Here is a 16,970-nt window from a genome sequence, read left to right on the forward strand (position 1 = left end):
AGTGATACCATGTGTCCAGACAGCCTTACAACAGTTGTTGGAAACCTCTGGATGCAATCTTAGGGTGCTTTCATAGCACGGGGACGGCAGTTTTATGCACATCCCGCAAATCTTCCCTGACCCAAAGATGATCTTTTGGCCAGGTCAAGAGGCGAAGCCATTGTCTGGACAAAGGAGATTGATTTTACTGTGGTATAAGTACAGCTATCAGCATTGCCACATCTCATTACACAGTCTTCAGCCTACCATTTTTGACATCTCTGGCACCATTTGTTTGCTGACTTCCCATGCATGACTCATGAGAAGAATGAAACGCTGCTTCTGACAGCATCCAAAGGGCTAGAAGGGATGCTTAGGACTTGGCACTATGCAGAAGTTGTACTCGTGAAATGTGCTGCAGCAAGCACTGGCTCCTACTCGATTCTCTGGATACAACTTCTGCACTAACCCGCTGTAGCTCCGTCATCATGCCGCCTTCATTGCTTAGTCCAAGGACTCCCACACTGCTGCCTTCAGCAATGCAACCAACATCTGTCTGCCCAGGAACTGACTCGTGGCCTTGATGAGCTCTGCTTTGGTGAATACGAAATACCTCCGACTCTTGCCAGTTGGGAAGGTAGGGAAAAAGGAGCTGAGTTTAACACGAGCTCTTAAAAACTGAAAATCTGAGCATGACCAATGGGTTGGAAGGATTTTGCTGCATTCATGCTCTGGAAAGCATCCGCTAAGGGGCTTCCCCCTTTGGGTAAGAGAACAGCCCTGAATCACCCTGCTCAGCCCAGAGCAGTGCATTGGCTTATGCTCATTGTTAATTGAGTATTTTCTAAAGATTTTTAATTTCTTTTTTTTTGGCATAAAATTAGGCTCGTGATTAAATAGTAGTTAGGGGGGGAGGGAGCAGTTTCTCCAGAAAATACAGTTTATTCTCTGTTGCAGAACAGCACAATGCCAGAAATCAAAGCTATTTCAGTAGACACCAGTGTGGACCAGTGTGAAGACGTGGCCAGAGTGCAGGGAAGCAGCAGCCCATGGCACCAGCCTTTCCTGTAGGGAGGTTCCCTGCCCACATCATGTTTGCTGTGATTCAGCAAGACCAGGACATCCCGTGGTGTCCCTCCTTTTGCCACACAGAAGGCAACCCTGGATGATGCAGGATACAGAGACAAAGGGGTGAATGTGGCATCATAACTGTCATTGAGCAAATCTGGCAGGAGGACAGGAAAGGGGCCATTGTTGCATGCTGGGATAACCCTGGCTCCTCAGTAACTGGCTGCCCTTCAGGTGGCTCCTTATGCTTTCTCCCTCTGATCCAGACCCAGCTGGGTGGAGGAACCAGTCTCCGTCCCGTCCCCAGCAACAGAGCTGCCTGCGCTGGTTGAACCTGCCCATTCTCCTCCAAGTCCCCAGACAAAAGTTTAAGGAGAGACAAGCTGCTCTAATGGAGGGCGTGATAGTTAGCACAGTGGTAGAGAAAGACAGCAGGCTGTCTGCAGGAACACGTCTGAAAAAGCCTAGTCCTGCTGGAGTTGGTGATTGATGCTGGGACCGACAGTAGCATCATCAGGAAGGTGCAGACTATGAGATGACTGATGCTGCTCTGTAATGTAAATCTCCTAGATATATTTTATCCAGAGCCAGGCCTGCTGTTGTCAGTGTAACCAGTTGCAATTTCCTTGATAGATAGCGAGGCCATACAGTAAACAGCTACAGACCTTCCGCCAAATATACAAACGCTAATTAATGCTGCTTCCCAAAAGCTCAGCAGCCCAGACCTGGAGGGAACCTCGTGCAAGGAGTGCTTTCAGCCACAGGCGCTCATCAAAGGCTCCAAAGCTGGGGAAAATACTCAGATTTATTTGTGTCCACCATGCTAGAGCCACACTGCAGGGAGATCTTTAAGTAGGGAGCCAGCCCGCTATGGGACTTTTTAACAAATGTAATTAAGAGGGACTCATTTTGCAGAAGACAGGGTCTGGAAGGCTAATTAAAATATTGCTGGTCCCTACTTAACTTGCTCAGCCATCTTTTAAGAGCTAATGAAATGCAAAGTATTGCTCCCTGTTTTCATCTGTAAGAGAGCTCATTACTGTACCTTTCTGAACTGGCATAAACCAAGTGCTCAGAGAGACAATAAATTGAATGTCAGAAATTGAATACCAACCTTTTTTGGCTATAATTTGATACCGGAAATGAATTCCTAAAGAAATGGAAAAATGGGAGGTCCATATGTAAAAAGAAAATATTGTGGCTTTGGTTTATGATGGAAAAAAAATATATTTTGAGGCAAGTAGACATCTGCCACAAATTTTATCTAAGAAACTAAGATAAATTTCATGAAAAAATCTTTGGCCAACCCTTCAACTGGCACTTTGGGTGGAGAAAACCCCTGAAAGATTTTCTTTGTTATTTTTCAGCTTGTATCTGAGGATACATACTATCACACACTGCAGGAGGGGATGCTCACTGTGCAGAACAGTTAATTCTTACACTAAAAATATAACCTCTTAATATAAGGAGGTATTTTTATTATGTTTTTGTTGTTGTGCCAGGGGTTTCTAGGAAGATGCTCTACTCTTCGAGCCTCACACTGCAATCCATATTTGAAAGTGGGTCTTGCTTTTGATTCAAAAGCAAGGAGCTCTTAGAACAGCAGAATAAAGATGGGTTTTCAAAGCTGTTTCTAGTGTGGGCTCTCTGATGTCTCTGAGGAGGTGAGCTTAGGATATTTTTCTTCCACGACAGCAGGAACTGGCCTATCTTCTTGCATACTGTTTCCACTAACCCATAGTGGTTTCGAAAATTTCCAAAAATTCTGGAAATTGAGCAACTCATTTGACGTGAGGAAGGAGGGCAGGTGGATGCAAGGACACATATATCCCAGGCACCCAAAGCACCTCCTTTGGAAGCCAGGCTGCAAAACCACCCCCTACTAAAACCCAGCCATGCTCAAATGGTGGAGAAACTTCCTGAAACTGGCAAAAGAGTCCAAAAAAGCTCTCTCTGTTCAAGTTGCCATCTGTAAAACTCTAGGTCTCTCATGTTTGGTGAAAGATGTATGTGTTAATATATGCACAGGCGGTATACATGTCCACGCCTCTGCTGTGCCACTTCTTGGCACAAACAAAGAGACTTTGCTCTTATTAGCAACATCTTATACCACATTCTGAGCTTCTGTTGCAGTTTTATGCTTTTTTTTTTTTCTTCATTATTTTCTCTATAAGGCCACAATCTGCAATTGATAGCACAGATTTTTGCAATGATTCCAATTAACAACAATCTGAAGCAGCCAAGCAGCTCCCAACCAGCCCTGGAGTCTGTAGATTAAGCCTTTTTCCTGAGGAAAGTGGCCATGGAAAAAAAAAAAAATAATAAATCTAAAATTTCTAAATTTGTTGCTCAAAACCAGTGTTGCTCAACAAATATTTCAGTTTAAGCATAACTCTTGAACTGGGCAGCATGAGTTCTCTAAATTCATAAGACAGTATGTCTCCATAGTCATCTGCTGTTATTTTTCTCTCTTATAGTGTGGTCTTGTCAGACTTCAAAATATATGGAAATATGAATGTGATTGCACTAAAGGAGCAAATATGGAAAGTCTAGAGACTGTCAGATTTGCAAGAGCAGGAAAGGTTGGAGAAGGTCTTAAATTTTATTCCCATGCTTTCAGATTCTTAGGCTGCTTGTAAATCTAACCAAACTCTTAATTTCCTGGAGCATTACATGTTAGCTCAATTCATTCCTGCAGCATTCTCCCCAAACGCTTTTTGACTAGGTTATTGCATTTTGCATTCAACCTTACCTCCAATTCAATAATTTTATTCTTGTTTTCAAAGGGGATCTCAAAAGATTTTCAAACTAATTTTATTTCCAGCTAAAACAAATCTCATTTTGTGATTAAATGAAGCTTGTCTCACAGGCTATAGGTCACATCCTGCAAAAACCACTAACCAGAAAAAACATACACTGCTGCCAGTGGTTCTGCAAAACTGAATTAAAAAATCCTGCAAAAGCAGTTAAGAAAAGCGTAGCCCAGGAATCACCAATGTATTTACAAAACACTTTTCTCACTGTGCTGAAAATGTTAACTTGCATAAATAATTTATGTGATCAGTTTGATCTTCAGATCTCTCCTGAAAGCCTAATTACCCCTTAGCGCTTGTCTGCATTCAGCTTTCCTTACCCACTTAATGTCCTAGGAAACTGAGGCACAGCTCTCAGGAGTGTATAACAGGCTGGAGCTAAAGAGCTTCTTAATCTCTGGAGAGCCTTTTAGAAAATAATTCCTGGCTAGTGACATTTAACTGTTTTCTTCTGACAAGCAACAGGCTAGAGGCCACTCGGCAGTCTTGGGCATGCCTTCATGTTCCTGCTCCCCTTGACTCCTTGTATGCCTCAACAACAAGCTCTTCTGCACAGAAGAGGCAATGGCAGGTGCTGGCACCTTTTGATTTAGAGAGGAGGAGAAAACATTTTGGAGCCAGGAGGAGTCAGGGAGCTAAGGATCCCTCTGCCTCTCAGGAGGTGATGCTTTTGATATTAAGCCCTGTTCAGGCTGGGTGAGTGGAATTAGGTTTCCTGATAAATCACATGTGACACTACTGATTTTGACTGAATGTACTGGGTCTGGCTGGGATGTTAACTTTCCCTGCAGCAGCCCATACAGTGCTGCACTCTGCACTTGGAGCTAGAACAGCAGTGGTATCACACCAGTGTTGTGTCTGCTGCTGAGAAGTGCTGGCACAGCATCAGGACTCTCTCTGACCCTCCTAGGGGGTGGGCAAAAAGTGAGAAAGAAACATCAGCAGGGCAGCTGACCTAAACCAACCAAAGGGATATTCCATACCATATGATGTCACACTCAGCAATAAAAGGTGGAAAAAGGAAGAAGAGGGGAGGGGTGGGCTCTCGTTGTGAAGACGTCTGTCCTCCTCCCGAACACCGGCTACTTGCATTGAGGCCCTGCTTCAAGGACGTGGTCAAGCATCACTCATTTGTGGGAAGCAGAGTAATTTCTTTCCTCTGCACTTCCACATAGTCTTTACTTGTTTTGTTTAGTTATTCCCTTTCCCCCTCCCTCTTCCCCTTTCCCTTTTTTTCCCCTTTAGTTGAATTGTTTAATAATAATATTTCCTTAATAATATATATATTTTTTTTCCCTTTAATTAAATCATCCTTATCTCAACCTGTGAGTTGTTCTTTCCTTTACTTCTTCCCCTCCTCATCTGAGGAGGGGGAGTGAGAGAGCGGTTGTGGTGTTCAACTGCCTAGCACAGTAAAACCACCACACTGAAGTACTTCAGTTTATGCACATCTCAACTTCAGAGTTAGGGCAAATCCTGAAGACAGATCATTTACATGCCAAAACAATACCCATGAAATTTGAGATGAACTAGAAATAGCTGTATATTTCTGTTGACCCCAGGAAAACCTTTTAGAAAACCAGGAAAAAGTAGGGAAGAGGAAAAGTTTGGGGATGGAAGGTGGGGCTAAACTGGGGGCTTGGGCTGGGGACCATCAGATTGCATACCATGTTGGGATGAGGTGGGAGGAGAGCAGAGAGGAACAACACAGACAGAGCCTGGAACCTAGTAGGGTCTTACCAGGAGAAGCCTACATGGTGCTATCTCTTTGCTGAACAGCTTGGCATGTGCAAGATGCTTCATCACTTCCTCAGAGACAGAAGAAGCACCTGTCAGCTACAAAAACACCCCTCATCACTCAGCAACAGCTGAACTCACTCAGCGTTATGCAGAGCTGCAGTTTCAGCCCATGTCTCCCCAGCTCAGGGTAAAGATCCATAATGGGGTCAAGATCAATCATCTCATTGGTCACTTCTTGGTGGAGGACTACTGATGGGATTCAGTTGCTGGAGAAAGGGAGGAGACAGGCATATCCCAAGACTAAATGCTCCTGGGAGGTGATTTTAACCCTGTGCAGGAGGGTGATGCAAGTGAGAAAGCTCCCAGCAGAACCCACTGCAAGGTCCTAGCTAAAGGATGCCCCACAACCCGGTGCCTGGGGCTTCACAAAAGTGTTGCAAAAGGCCAAGTCTGGATGGAAATGAGTCTGGTTTGGCACTTGTGTCATTTGAAAAACTTGCTAGCTTTTCACCAACACCACTGTCACTCGCTGGGATGGAAAACGCTGCAGCAGCCTATGATGACTTGCAAAGGTGATCCATGCAGCTGGGGCTAGCTTGCTGGGACTCACTCTGGCTCTTTCTCTTCTAGTGAGCTGGCAAGAGCCAGTGAATTATGAACAAGGGCAATTAGTCAACCAGGCTGCCTTTTACTCTGCATCCCTGTTCTCTTGTATGCATCTCTCTCTGCCAAGCACAGCTAGGCTCATGAAAGCAAATGAAAAGAAGATGAGACTAAGTTCCTCTGATGGATTCTTCTTCCTTTCTCCAAATGCTACCTGAGTCATTTTTCAGCCATCAGAAGGGATCATGATGACATCTCCCTTAAATCACCAGGACTAATGATTTCTAGCTTGAGTGGGAAACTTGTAATTGTTGGCAAGGACAGACAGATAGAAGGAACAAACTCTGCTGAGAAATGTCCCAGTGCAGGACTCCAAAACATCTTGTTTTACCACAGAGTGCAGTAGGCATTACAGTCTTTTAGTGCAACTCTGTAGTTCCATTTTCCCTGCCTGCCTGAGCAGGAAACTTCTAAGTATCTGAAGTGCTTTGGAGCAAGGCTGCTCCCTACCTGACTTTTTTTTTGGCATCTAGTGAGAGAGGAACTGTTTCAATGCCTGCCAGTGGTCTTCCATGTACTTGTGGAGCTCTAATGCTGGCAGAGGTCTGTTATTCTCCCTGGGGTATTTTCTGAAGTCCAGTTTATTCCTTCAGCCATATAGTGATCAAGCATCGCTCAGTGCCTGCAGTGCTTTCAAGGGCTTGGCTTTGTTCTGTGACTGGTTTTGGCCAGCTTTGCCTGAAACATTCTCCACAGGTGCCCAGCTGGATGCCTGCAGATAGTGCGACACCGTGTGGCTAATGAGGCCGCAGCACGGTACCAGCTCCCGGCCTCGGCATGGTACCAGACTGGTACCGGCCCCTCGGAGCCCATCCTGACACCGTGTTCCTGCACATGCTCCCTCCCAGGTGACTCTGTGCCACAGCATAGTGTCGTTGCAGAAAGACACCACTTTTTTAGGTTGAGTGTGATCTTTCCTTGCCTCTCAGGTACTTCCAAGGTCTGATTATTCCTCTAGCAGTTCCCATTTCCAGAGATGTTCACTCTCACTCCTGCTCTTCAGCTCAGCTGTCATTGCTGTCAGCTCATCGCCAATCTACTTGCTTTTGCTTGCAGTGGAAACAACCCTCTGGAATCACATAGTGAATAAGAACCCATTTTCCCCTGGGAGACCCGACAGCAGCAGCAGAACAGCAGAGCATCAGTCACACACCACTATGCCAGGAGGAGGAGAGGGGGGGCTTTGCTTTGTACCACTGGCTGCCAGTGCCTTCCATCTATTTATTTTTGATGAAGGGTTCTAGTTCCTGCAGAACAGCGTGGGACAGTGCCTGGCGGGGCAGAGGGACGGGTCCTTGGTCACATTGCCCTCGCATGTTTTCTGCCTGTGTTGCAGGGATGGCTGAAATGTTGCCTGGTTCTCGAGCACCACATCATCCACTCATGAGGACTAGGAGAGGATGTAACTTCTCACCAGACTGACCTCTGTATGTCAGAAGCTCTTGTGCTCCTCTCTAGACAGAGCTTTCCAGCTGTGTGACCTGACATCCACATGCACCTCTATCCCACACCAGATACCAAAGGAAGAAGCAGAGAGTGAGCTACACAGCCCTGGAAAGAGGATGTGAGCAAAAGGCCAACAGGTCAAGTGTGTCATACTGCTGATCCAGGGGTGGCTTGTAAGGTGTAGGTCCTCACCCTTGCTCCAAATTACTGCTGCCCACACTTGGGGCAGTGCCTAAAGCAGTCAGATCATTGCTCTGATCTCATGTTCCCTCTGGTCCACAACTGTGGCAACATCAGAGTAAAACCACCCCTCTGTATGGACCTGCTAAACTCCTACACACTGGCAAAGCACAGTGGAAACAGAGGGAGATAATATATATATGGTATATGCAGAGGGCTATTTACACCACTGGGGCTTGCTGACCCAACCTTCTCCTGAAAGCATTCTAGAGGACTATTTATTTGTCTGTGTGTATGTATATATACATGCTTAGGTCTATTTGGGGGTGTGAATACATGTGTATGGGAAGGGAAATGAACAAGCATATGCATGAGAGAAATGGCAGATTACAATGCTTTTTCTAAAATAACTAATAGCGGCAATAAAGCAAATGCCTGAGAGGGTTGTCATCCCATTTGTCAGCCTTGAGACAGATTTTTCAGGCCTATACCCAAAACTCCTTCTTTGCAGCCCACAAATCACAGAATCAAAGAATGGCAGGGATTAGAAGGGACCTGGAAAGATCATCTAGTCCAATTCCCCTGCCGGAGCAGGAACACCCAGATCAGGTCACACAGGAATGTGTCCAGGTGGGTTTTGAATGTCTCCAGAGAAGGAGACTCCACAGTCCCCCTGGGCAGCCTCTGCCAGGGTTCTGTCACCCTCACCATGAAAAAAATTTGTGCCATATTTAACTGGAGCCTCCTATGTTCCAGCTTGCACCCACTGCCCCTTGTCCTATCATTGGGTGTCACTGAGAAGAGCCTGGCTCCATCCTCCTGACACTCCCCCTTTACGTATTTATAAACATTAATAAAGTCACCACTCAATCTCCTCTTCTCCAAGCTAGAGACCCATCTCCCTCAGCCTTCCCTCATAAGAGATATGCACTCCCTTAATCATCCTCGTGGCTCTGCGCTGGACTCTCTCAAGCAGTTCCCTGTCCTTGAACTGAGGGGCCCAGAACTGGATGCAATATTCCAGATGAGGTCTCACCAGGGCAGAGTAGAGGGGGAGGAGAACCTGTCTTGGCCTACTAACCACAGCCTTTTTGATACACCCCAGGATGCCATTGGCCTTCTTGGCCCCAGGGGCATAGTGCTGGCTCATGGTCATCTGGCTGTCCATCAGGACCCCCAGGTCCTTTGTTGCTCTCTAGCAGGGCAGTCCCTAACTGATACTGGTGCCTGGTCTTGCTCAGGTGCAGGACTCTACACTTGCTCTTGTTATATTTCATTAAATTTCTCCCCATCTAATTCTCCAGCCTGTCTAGGTCCCAGTGGATCTCGACACTGCCTCATCTCCCCACTTAGGCCCACTGCTGGTGGCCTGCAGTCCTGCTCTCCTGCTTCAGCCAGATGGGTCCTGGGTATACAGAGCAACATTTCTGTCTACATCTTTGCTGTGAGAAGGGAGTTTGGATATAACACTAATTTTTCCTGCAGTGAGCTTGCTTGCCCTGCACTTCACTTTGTACAAGAAACCCATGCTCTGCTCAGAGACCTACAAAAAAAAATGGATCAGCAACTCAAGCTGGTGCAAATAGATGGGAGTAGTCAGAAACCTGAGGTGGTTAGTTTAAACACACTGTTAGGAGGAAAAGAAATAAATATCTGGAGTGTGCCAAAATTTTGGGGGGAGTTTGTCCCAACTGTCTCCAAGGGGAAAACGGATTCTAGCCCAGGAGCTGGCAGGGCTCATTGAAATGGCTTTAAACTAGGTAAGAAGGGGGACAGCGATGAAACAAAGCCTGTTGGAGGTGTGCCAGGGGGAACAATGGCAAGGCTGGGGGAGAAAGCAAAGACTCAACTGAAGTGCATCTACACTAATGCACGTAGTATCGGCAACAAGCAAGAGCAGCTGGAAGCCATTGCGCAGCACGCAAGCTATGACTTGGTTGCCATCACCGAAACGTGGTGGGACCACTCTCATGACTGGAGTGCTGCAATGTCTGGCTATAGGCTCTTCAGAAGGGACAGGTAGCACAGAAGGGGTGGAGGAGTGGCTCTCTATATTAGAGTGTTTTGATGTCATTGAACTTGAGGCTAGGAATGACAAGGTGGAGTTGCTATGGGTTAGGATCAGCGGAAGGGCCAACAAGGGAAGCATCCTGATGGGGGTTTGTATAGACTGCCAAACCAGGATGAGGAGATGGATGAGGAGTTCTACAGACAGCTGGTAGAAGTTGCGAAATCGTCAGTGCTTGTTCTTGTGGGGGACTTTAACTTCCCAGACATATCCTGGAAGTACAACACAGCCCAGAGAAAGCAGTCCAGGAGGTTTCTGGAGAGCATGGAATCATCCTGACGCAGCTGGTTGGCGAGCCTACCAGGGGAGGTGCCCCACAAGACCTTCTGTTCACTAACAGAAGGACTGGTGGGAGATGTGGTGGTCGGGGGCTGTCTCAGGCAGAGTGACCACGAAATGGTAGAGCTCTCAATACTTGGTGAAGTAAGGAAGGGGACCAGTAAAACTGCTGTCTTGGACTTCCGGAGGGCTGACAGGACAGCTGTTCAGGACACTGGTTGGCAGAATCCCTTGGGAGGTGGTTCTGAAGGGCAGAGGAGCCCAGGAGGGCTGGGTGCTCTTCAAGAAAGAAATCTTAATGGCTCAGGAGTGGTCTGTCCCCATGTGCCCAAAGACGAGCTAGCGTGGGAGAAGACCGGCCTGGCTGAACAGAGAGTTGTGGCTTGAGCTTAGAAGAAAAAAGAGGGTTTATAATCTTTGGAAAAGAGGGTGGGCCACTCAGGGGGACTACAAGGATGCTGCGAGGTGGTGCAGGGACAAAATTAGAAAGGCCAAAGCTCATCTGGAGCTCAATCTGGCTACTGCTGTTAAAGACAACAAAAAATGTTTTTATAAATATAATAGTACAAAAAGGAGGACTAAGGAAAATCTTCACCCTTTACTGGATGTGGGGGGAAACTTAGTTACCAGAGATGAGGAAAAAGCTGAGGTGCTTAACGCCTTCTTTGCCTCAGTCTATAGCAGCAAAACCAGTTGTTCTCTGGACGCCCAGTACCCGAGCTGGTGGAAGGGGATGAGGAGCAGAATGTGGCCCCCCCAATCCACGAGGAAATGGTTGGCGACCTGCTACAGCATTTGGATGTATGCAAGTCGATGGGGCCGGATGGGATCCACTCAAGGGTACTGAGAGAACTGGCGCAGGAGCTGGCCAAGCCGCTTTCCATCATTTACCGGCAGTCCTGGCTACTGGGGGAGGTCCCACTTGACTGGCGGCTAGCAAACATGACGCCCATCTACAAGAAGGGCCAGATGGTAGACCCAGGGAACTATAGGCCTGTTAGTTTAACATCAATGCCAGGGAAGCTCATGGAGCAGATTATCTTGGGTGTCATCATGCTGCACTTGCAGGGCAAGCAGGCGATTAGGCCCAGTCAGCATGGGTTTATGAAGGGCAGGTCCTGCTTGACGAACCTGATCTCCTTCTATGACAAGGAGACACGCTTAGTGGATGAGGGAAAGGCTGTGGACGTGGTCTACCTTGACTTCAGTAAGGCATTTGACACCATTCCCCACAGCATTCTCCTCAGGAAACTGGCTGCTCATGGCTTGGACTGGCGCATACTTCATTGGGTTAAGAGCTGGCTGGATGGCCAGGCCCAGAGAGTTGTGGTGAATGGAGCCAAATCCAGTTGGAGGCCGGTCACTAGTGGAGTCCCCCAGGGCTTGGTACTGGGACCAGTCCTCTTTAACATCTTCATCGATGATCTGGATGAGGGGATCGAGTGCACCCTCAGTAAGTTTGCAGACAACACCAAGTTAGGTGCGTGTGTCGATCTGCTCGAGGGTAGGAAGGCTCTGCAGGAAGATCTGGATAGGCTGGACCGATGAGCCGAGGCCAACAGTATGAATTTCAACAAGGCCAAGTGCCGGGTCCTGCACCTGGGGCACAACAACCCCAAGAAGAGCTACAGGCTGGGAGATGTGTGGTTAGAAAGCTGCCTGTCAGAGAAGGACCTGGGAGTATTGGTTGACAGTCAGCTGAATATGAGCCAGCAGTGTGCTCAGGCAGCCAAGAAGGCCAACAGCATCCTGGCTTGTATAAGAAACAGCGTGGCCTGCAGCTCCAGGGAAGTGATTGTCCCCCTGTACTCGGCTCTGGTGAGGCCGCACCTTGAGTACTGCGTTCAGTTTTGGGCCCCTCGCTACAAGAAGGACATGGATGTGCTTGAGCGAGTCCAGAGGAAGTCAGCAAAGCTGGTGAGGGGTCTGGAGTACAAGTCTTACGAGGAGCAGCTGAGGGAGCTGGGACTATTTAGCTTGGAGAAGAGGAGGCTCAGGGGCGACCTTATTGCACTCTACGGGTACCTGAAGGGAGGCTGTAGCAAGGTGGGGGTTGGTCTATTCTCCCACATGCCTGGTGACAGGACAAGGGGGAATGGGCTAAAATTGTGCCAGGGGAGGTTTAGGTTGGATTTTAGAAAAACTTCTTTACCAAAAGGGTTGTTAGTCACTGGAATAGGCTGCCCAGGGAAGTGGTGGAGTCCCCATCCCTGGAGGTCTTTAAAAGACGTTTAGATGTAGAGCTTAGGGATATGGTTTAGTGGAGGACTTGTTAGCATTAGGTCAGAGGTTGGACTCGGTGATCTTGGAGGTCTCTTCCAACCTAGACTGTTCTGTGATTCTGTGAAAATACAGGCACAAGCATAGAAAGACTCTAATGGGCCAGTGCAAACAGGAGAGCTGGTCTGATGAGGACTGGGGAGTGGTAAAAGGCAGATTCAAGAGATGTACCCAGCAATACAGGAATCCTTCAAAATTTAGAAAATTCAGCCCAGGAAATGGGCATGTAAACTCTTGTGCTGGTTGCTAGCTGGGCAGCATCACTCTGCTGGGGTTATCAGTCTTTGCCTCTGGAAGAAGACTGGAGAAATGCAGAGGATTTGGAGAAGAGAGGGGAAAATGATGCAGGGCCTGGAAGGCTGCTAACAGGAAGAAAGACAGCAGTGAGGAGAGAGGTGTGTGTGTGTTCTCTGCACACCTCTAGAAGGAGGAGTTCAGGCAGCGGTTCCCTTGGCTCAGCATGCAGACCTGGACAAACATCCAGAGTCCACCAAAGCCCTGCTGGAGGTCAGCCTCTCCTCCCTTTGGGGTGTTTCCTGCAGCCTCAGTGGGGAGGCTCTGAACACCTTGTCCTCCTTCAGGGCCTGCACACCAGCATGCCCAGCAATCTGAGGGGCAGACACCAAGCAGAATGGGAAGAGTCAAGGGCTCTAAGGGGTACGTGGAAAGCTAAGAGGTCAGACTGGTAGATGGAGAGATGAGTATAAATTAGGATGCTGCTCATGCACATTTTATAAAAAAATAATTACTGATTAATGGATAAAGCGACAGTCAGTGAAATTTAGGAGGAAACGTGTCAGTAATGCATTAGTGTCAACAGATGGAGCCTGGGAGAGTGAGAAGAAAATGTGCTCTAGTGCACAGACAGCACTCAGAGGCACATCAGTGCCCCTGGGTCTCCACATCAGCATGGGGAGATGAATGGGGTGCACCATACCATTAAGATAATTTAGTGACCTCCTGATAAGAGGTTATTATTTAAATGGCATGAACCCAGTGCTTCCTGCCCAGATGCATGAAGGATTCATAGCAGAGGCCATGCCACCATCCTCTTCGGTCAACCGCCCTTTCTATTATTCCATCCAACAGATCAGCCACACAAAGTTGTTTGTAAAACTCCAAGTCTGGCTTTCTCGCTAGCAAAATGTCTCTTCCTCAGACAATGCCAATTTCTTGAAGCCAAAAACATCAGTGAGAAAGGCTCAATTGGATGAATCTCCTGATGGAGAAAAAACAATTGTTGAAATACTTTTGAAAGCCCATTTTGTCATCTTCAACAAAAACAGTTTGGAATAACTTCTAGCTTAAAAATGTAACTTGGTTTACACTACAAATGTTTTTTAAAGGTCAAGTGGAAACAAACAGCTTGAAGACCAATTGTTTTGACTGGTTCAAATTCTTCATTCCTTAGTTAGTGATAAAGAAATTGAGATTTTTGATTCTTGCTTATGGGGAAAGCACGTGTCCTGGGAACTGGGCTCCGCTTCCTCTAATTCCTCATTTTACCGTGTGCGTGTACGTGTTTCACACTGGTATGTATGTGTTTCATATGTGTATGAGTTTTTTAAACTATCTTCAGGTCAAGATTTTCCTCCTGGATGCTTCTCACAGGCCATGGCATATGCAGGACTGAACAGTGGATAGTGCATCATTCTTGGGGCAGTCAGGGTCACAGAGATGTTTTCTGAGTGCCCAGGGTCAGCACTGCTTTCCCGTTCTCATGCCCTGAGCTTCTTTGTTCCAAGCAAGGCACAGGTTTCTCTCCTCCAAACAGCATTGCCTGGGAGACAGCATTTTTACAAAGCATGTTTCCTTTTTCCAAAGAGCATTGCTACGGAGACGCAGCCTTTCCAGAGGAATATGTCAAGCACTGTCAGGAGAACAAGAGTCTCTCCAATCCGTGGGGTGGGCATGGGGCAGGTGGGACATTTTCCAAGCCCTAGGAGAGAACAAGGCTCCTTAGAAACTGCAATTTCCTCTCTGCAGCCCACATACAGGCATCCACATACCTTGAATAGGCAGCTGAAAGACTGGGGAAAAAACACCAAGCATGAGAGAAGTATTTCCAGGGCTTCCAGGTTTTTGCTCAATTGACCATGACACTAGGAACAAGACAAGCAGCCACAACCTGAAGTTGTCCCAGACCATGTTGTCTGGAGCCTTCAATAGTGGAGGCATTTTGCCCAACAATGTCTTCCTAAACAGCATCTGTTGTTTCCTTTTTTCCCTTTCAGTCAGCCCATTCTTCCACAAGTCTGCCACATAGGCAATTATTTCTCCCCTCAAAGAAGAGAGAATTCAGCCTGGTCTCTGAGAGCAGTCCCTTTATGATGGCAAAAAGCCATATAGAGAATAGAAGGTACTTTAAATATTTATGATGAGAAAACAAATGGAGATTCATTAAACAATGTCACTATCACAGCAAAGCCTTGGCTATGAAGCTCTGCAATAATTAGCTGTCAGGAGACAGAAATACAGTTGTATTAGGATTTGTCCTAATCACTTACAGATCACTTCTCTTCCCGATGTATTCCAAGCTCCCAGTCCCCTCTGCTTCCCCAAGCAGGGAGATTTGTTCCACCTGTCTGACACACTTGGTGGGTGATGTTTCACCCTGAGCAGGCTGCTGTACTCAGCAGTCCTGGGCCCTTCACCACCAGCAGGAGAGAGAAGCTGTGTGCAGATCTTCCAGAGGCAGCGGTGCTTGCCCCTGCAAAGCCTCAAAGTTACTCTTGGTTCTGTAAAGTCACTGCTCTGCTTCAGCTGCAGGAGGCTCTTAGTGCCCCTGGCCCTGAGCAGTGAGCAACCCAGAGGAGTTTGCTTCCACCCTGCCTGGAACAGGAGAAAATGCTTTACTGGCTTAGCCTGCTGCTGCATCGTTCCTTTTGGGAACATGAAAATCTTTCCCAGGCTGCCTATAAAAGCCAAAAAATCAGTGGGAAGGAGCCTCTTTCTCTTGAGGGAGTTTGGCGGCTTTATCCATGCTGAGAAGGAAACTGGTGAATGGTCGATGAGAAATCACAGGGGTGCTACTGAACTCCATCTGTAAAATGTCATTTTATGTGGTTTTTCTCTTCAGAAATAGGGATTTTTTTCTGACATTCCAGTGGACAGATAAGTATTTTTTGACAACTGACAATGGAAAAGATGCAGCAGAAGGTAAATTTCAGAGGTTTAGTTTTAGTCATTTGAAACCTACACCTTTGCTTGGGCAAGAAAAGAACTTTTTCATCCTGGATTTCAGTGGAAACATTTCATCTGAAAACAGCTCCACAGAAAATTCTGCTTTCTGTTGAAATGTCTTCACAAGTAGAGAAAAAAATGAACTTTGATGAAAGACAAGCTGTGGGCATAAGGGAATTACAGTTTGTGGGCTTTACAACATGAGGTTGGCAAATGATTGCAGGATCTCCCTCTCTTCGTTACTTTAGGACTTGGGTTGAAGTTTCTCTTCCAGATCAGCCTAGACTTTGGTCTTGCATCAGTCAGTAGAACTGGGAGGCTGCGACTGTTCTAGCCATTTCAGTTACAGGTAATTGGAGGAAAGAAAGCATCTTCCTCCACCCTCTGTGACTCTGTTTCCCAAACTGGAGAGGAGTTTTCCTTCTTAATACTTGTGTCACTTCTCTGACTGATGTAGACAAGTTTTAGCAACCACAAAAGGACAAAACCACAAAATGAAACCACAGACCACTACATACAAAATGTATCCAGGACTTTTGTTTTTTGAATAAGCACAAAAGATTCACAGTTTTTTTTGCTTGCTGCAAAACAGAGAAAGACCTTTGCCCAGATATACTATATTTGCTGTTGGGCTCTGCTATTTTGATAGAGCATCTAATTCATTTGTTTGCCTGGAGAGAAATCCAATAGAGAAGAGCCTTGTAATCAATACCTGAGCAGGCGCTGGACCAGCACGCCACAGACAGTCTATTCTCAAAAAGAATGAAGCCCAAAGCAGTGGGACTCTGAGCTTCCACAGAGCCAGAAAAACAACAACAACAACAACAACAACAACAAAGAGCTTGTAGCTAGGAGCTGTAGTTACTGCTACTAGTTATTTATATGATCAAGACCTGTGCCAGGTGTGGTACAAAACACAGAACAAGGATGAAAGGATGGGGCTTTGCACCAAGACCAACAGCTAGCTACGGCAAGGGGAGAACAGCGAGCACGCACCATGGCAGAGCTGCAAAGCAGGGCAGCAACTGCTGTTGAGTCATTTCACAGACTCCAGGAGAAGGATTTCAGGAGAGGAAGGTACTGGGGAGGCTCTCACAGTACTGCAGAGTTCCTATCCTGCGTAAGGAGCAGCATGGGAGGCAGCAAAACCACCCGTGACTGGAAAGCTGACAGATGGGTGATGGGGTTTTGTGGACAGGTCTCCAGAGAGCACTGACATCTGCAGGGAATGAGAGATGATGGGAAGGAGCCCGGGGGTGGTCTCAGAGGCC

At 46.9% G+C, this 16,970-nt stretch overlaps 1 protein-coding gene and 1 long non-coding RNA gene across 3 annotated transcripts in view; one reads left to right on the top strand and one right to left on the bottom strand.

The window, feature by feature from the left end:
* The window catches only part of ASIC2 (acid sensing ion channel subunit 2), a 519,540-nt gene that overhangs the window by 219,750 nt on the left and 282,820 nt on the right, over nucleotides 1–16,970 (bottom strand). The window lies entirely within an intron of this gene.
* LOC118178841 lies at nucleotides 3,550–8,328 on the top strand. Of its 2 annotated transcripts, none has more exons than XR_004756302.1 (4): nucleotides 3,550–4,614; nucleotides 5,293–5,982; nucleotides 6,960–7,192; nucleotides 7,320–8,328. It is a non-coding gene; the product is annotated as an uncharacterized LOC118178841 (long non-coding RNA). The 2 variants fall into 2 exon arrangements; XR_004756301.1 differs by having other exon boundaries at nucleotides 6,960–7,111.

This window comes from Oxyura jamaicensis, chromosome 27 (genome assembly GCF_011077185.1).
Source record: "Oxyura jamaicensis isolate SHBP4307 breed ruddy duck chromosome 27, BPBGC_Ojam_1.0, whole genome shotgun sequence".
Classification (NCBI taxonomy): domain Eukaryota; kingdom Metazoa; phylum Chordata; class Aves; order Anseriformes; family Anatidae; genus Oxyura; species Oxyura jamaicensis.